Below are 4,384 nucleotides of genomic sequence, written 5' to 3'. Positions count from 1 at the left end.
AAAAAAAAATAATAATAACCTTTTTATTTTTCCCACGACCAATCTGGGTCCCTTTGTCCATTTCCGGGGGTGCGTTGAGCAGCTGTGAGCCCAGCACATCGGATCCCTGGGGCTAGAGCCTCGGAGCCAATGAACTCAGGTGCTGCGGGCTGGGCTGGGGCGGGGGGCGGGGGGCGCATGCCGGGGCCCCAGGGGGCCAGGGGTGGCCCCACGACAGTGACTTGCTAACTGTGACGTTCCACGATGCTTTTTCTTGTGCTGTGCTTGTCTGCCGGGTTCTTGAGTCAGGGGCCTGGAAATGTCTGATGATTTTTTGAGACGGAGTTTCGCTCTTGTTGCCCAGGCTGGCGTGCAATGGCGCGATCTCGGCTCACCGAAACCTCCAGCTCGTGGGTTCAAGCGATTCTGCCGCCTCCGCCTCCCGAGTAGCTGGGATGACAGGCACCCACCACCACGCCCAGCTAATTTTTGTATTTTTAGTAGAGATGAGGTTTCGCCATGTTGGCCAGGCTGGTCTCGAACTCCCGACCTCAGGTGATCCGCCGCCTTGGCCTCCCACAGTGCTGGGATTACAGGCGTGAGCCACTGCCCGGGCCAGGCCAGGCCTGGAAATATTACCTGAAAAGTAGCAAGTGCTGGAAAAATGGCCTGGGTGGCAGGGGGGCAGGGGTGATTCTTGTCACGGTCCCCAGGCCCCTGTCTCAGGGATGAATGTGGCGTCTCACTGGGATTCTTCTCTGGCCCGAAAGGGCTGCTCTTGGGGACTATCAATACTGGGGAGTTGGGGTGAAGCCGGACCTCGCTCAGGGTGAGGATTTTGGGGCCCCGGCATCCTGAACACCCCCCACACCCCAACATTCCCCTCGCTCTGTCCCTCCCTCTTCTCCCAACCCCTTCTGTGCTGGGGCTGTGTGCTCCCTGAATTGGGTGACTGAATCCAGGCTGAGAAGGGAGGCTGCCCCCCAACCCTGTGAGCCAGGGCCCCTCCCCCAGACGAGGAGAAAGCGGGGTCACAGCGGCTGAGCTGGGGGTTACTTTATCTGGAGCTGCTGGAGCAGAAAGGCAGGCAGGGTCTGGGTTCCTTTCTTGGACCTGCGTGGCGTCGGGCGGGCTGTTGCATCCTACCCGGGATCCCTGGGCTTTCATTTCTCTTGGGGTGGGGATTGACTCAGCTATTCCCAGGGTAAGCCTGGGTCTCTAATTGGGCCCTGGGAGCCCTGTTAGGCCACCGGCATGGGGGGGTCAGTGAGAAAGGAGACGCCCCAGCTCCCCTGACTCCCGACCACCCCCTCCATTGCCTTGACGACCCCTGCAGGGGGCTGGGGTGGCTTCTGAGCCCCAGACTCTAGGTTCACTTTCCCGTCGGGTTGTGGGAAGGGACTTTGACTTTCTTGTGTCTTTGGGAAGGGACCCCACTTTCTTCTTAGATCTCAGGGCCGTTGACATGCCCCCCTTTCCAATAGGGGGTGGTGGGCATCTAGGTTCTCCCTGCCCCGTTCCCGGGGCTGCCACCGTAGCAGCACAATCACCCTGGGAAGGGGGTGTCTTCACCCCAAAACCCACTGACAGAACCGCCTGGACTCTGTCCACATCTGTTCCCCCCACAACCCTGGACCCCTGTCCCATGCCTGGGCCCCGCCCTGGGGAACTGTCTGGACTCTGTCCGCGTCTCTCCCCCTCCCGGGACCCCCATCTCTGGGCCCCGAGCTAGGGGAACTGTCTGGACTCCGTCCCCCTCCCCACCCTGCCTCCAGGGCTCCTCCCCTGGGACCCCCAAACCACCTCTGGGCCCCGCAATGGGGGACACGCCTGCTGCCTATCTGTCTACCTCAGGTCTGACTGATGCCAAAATCTGAGCCCCTGGGGTGCCTCTCCCCCACCTCCTGTGCACCGGGTTCTGCCATAGCCACTGGGGCCTGGCTGCCGCTGCGTCTGGTGGCCCTGGAGGGCCCCGGGGTCCCCTTGCACCCGCCCGCCTCATTCCTGGGGAGGGGCTGGGCCTCGGTCTGCGTGTGTGTGTGTGTCGGGAATCCTGTGTCGTGTCTGTATGGGTGATCTGGCCTCCCGGCAGAGGGGGGGGTCTGGATTCTAACTCAGGGGACTTGGGTCTGCTGTTAACTCCGAGGATTGTAGGGACAGGTGGGGCATGGTCTCGGGCTGGGTCCCAGTTGCCTGGCTGGCTCCGTAGGAAGGAAGTGGCCAAAGGCAGTGGCTGTGCTGGCCGTGGAAGTGTGAGGGGGTCGCAAGGGTCTAGGGGGCCTGTTCCTGGGATAGTGGGCAGGAAGCCGGGGTCTCCGGAGGGTCCTCCCTGCCTCAGGTGGCCCCGTTCAACCCCGGCCGTTGCCCATCGCCCGCCACCGCCTGTTGGTGGGGGTTTAAAGTCAGGGTGGCTTTCGGGGGGTGCAGCTCGGCACCCCCTCCCTATGCAGACTGGGATGGAGTCGGGCAGCTCCCTCAGCCTGGAGGACCCTGGGCGGGTTTCAGTTCACTGGGGACTGTGAGGCCTCACTGCGGTCCGGGCGGGGACCCACACTCAGGGCGAAGGGGGCTCCCCCTACTCTGAGATGTTGGGGGGCAGGCGGCTTCCGGAACCTGTAAGTGGGACCTGTAAGTGGCGATCAGGACAGGCTAGGGGGTGGGCACAGGGCCCTGGGGGCGGCCGGGGTCGTCGCTAGGGTCAGGAATCTGTCCAGTCCAATCTCCTTCCTTTTACCATTTTTTTTTTACCCATGTTGTACCTTTTTTCCCCTCATTTTGCTTTTGCATTTTTTTTTCTTGGCAAATGTAAACTCAGCCTTTCATTCATGACGTGTGAAATTTCAGTTTCTCTGGGGTTTGTCAGACGGCGTGGGGACCACGCCTGAAACTCAGGTAATAGGAGGAAAAAAAAAAAAAAAAAGTAAACTTTAAAAAAAATTTTTTAAAACATATAAAACTACTCTCTACCTCTGACTGGGCCCAGCCTGCCTCGCCCTGGCCTCGGGGTTGGGGGGGCTGTAACAATTTCAGTTTTTGCAGAACATTCAGGTATTAAAAGGAAAAAATGTAAAAAAAAAAAAAAAAAAAAGAAAGAAAAAGACCAAAAAAAGGGTGTGATGTTGAAATTTAAAAGATCACTGAAAGTTTACATTTTATAATAACATTATTATGCAGATTGTATTTAAACTTCAGAAATATTTAAGACGATTGTAACCCTGTAAAGCTGATGAGATATTAAAACAAGACAAAACACTTCTGACTTTTAACAGAAAACGCTGTGTCCTGTAGTGTGTTCTTCTTCTGGCGTCTCCCCAAGCTCCAGCTGCACCCCGCACCCCTGCCCAGCACACCCAGGGGTGAGTGGAAGCGGGAGCCCCACTGTGTTCTGACCGACCCCCTTCCATGCTCTGCAGTGAGACGCAGTGCCCGCCTGCCCACGACGGGACAGTGTGGCCCTTCCGTTCCCCTGCAAGGCCCAGATGGAGGCCCTTGTGCTGGGCAGGACTGTTCCTGAGCACCCCCACTGGGGCCTGCCCTCCTTCACCTCCCAGATGACCCCAGGAACCAGCCCACTTGGTGAAGCTGCCTGGAGCTGAGGCCTCAGGGGTTCAGGGGCGTCCTGTGTCTGGGGGAGGGAGCTTTTCCAATGCCAGCCACGTTTCCATCTCTTCAACACCATGAGGTTCCCAGAAAACGACCAAGGGCCAGATTCTGCCCTGGACAGCCAGCTTGCCGCCCGAACGCGGCACATGTTAAAGGGACTCGGCCGGGGTTGGAGGCTCTCACGCCTAATCCCAGCACCCGGAGGCCGGCGCGGGAGGATCGCTAGTGCCCAGGAGTTCGAGACCAGCCTGGGCAACGCAGGGAGACTCCAAGACACTAAAAAAAAAAAAAAAAAAAAGGCCGGGCGTCGTGGCTCACGCCTGTAATCCAAGCACCTTGGAGGCCAAGGTGGGCGGATCACCTGAGGTCGGGAGTTCAAGACCAGCCTGACAAACATGGTGAAACCCCGTCTTTAAAAAAAAGAAAAAAAAAAAATTAGCAAGCCGGGTACAGTGGTTCACACCTGTAATCCCAGCACTTTGGGAGGCTGAGGCGGGTGGATCACAAGGTCAAGAGATGGAGACCATTCTGGCCAACACGGTGAAATCCCGTCTCTACTAAAAATACACAAAATTAGCTGGGCGTGGTGGCACATGCCTGTAATGCCAGCTATTGGGGAGGCTGAGGCAGGAGAATCGCTTGAACCCGGGAGGCAGAAGTTGCAGTGAGCTGAGATGGCGCCATTGCACTCCAGCCTGGGCGACACAGCGAGACTCTTGTCTCAAAAAATAATAAATAAAAACAAAAAATAGCCGGGCGCGGTGGCTCAAGCCTGTAATCCCAGCACTATGGGAGGCTGAGG

This window comes from Cebus imitator, unplaced genomic scaffold (genome assembly GCF_001604975.1).
Source record: "Cebus imitator isolate Cc_AM_T3 unplaced genomic scaffold, Cebus_imitator-1.0 Scaffold524, whole genome shotgun sequence".
NCBI classification, from domain to species: Eukaryota; Metazoa; Chordata; class Mammalia; order Primates; family Cebidae; genus Cebus; species Cebus imitator.
Note: the sequence above shows the minus strand (reverse complement) of the source record.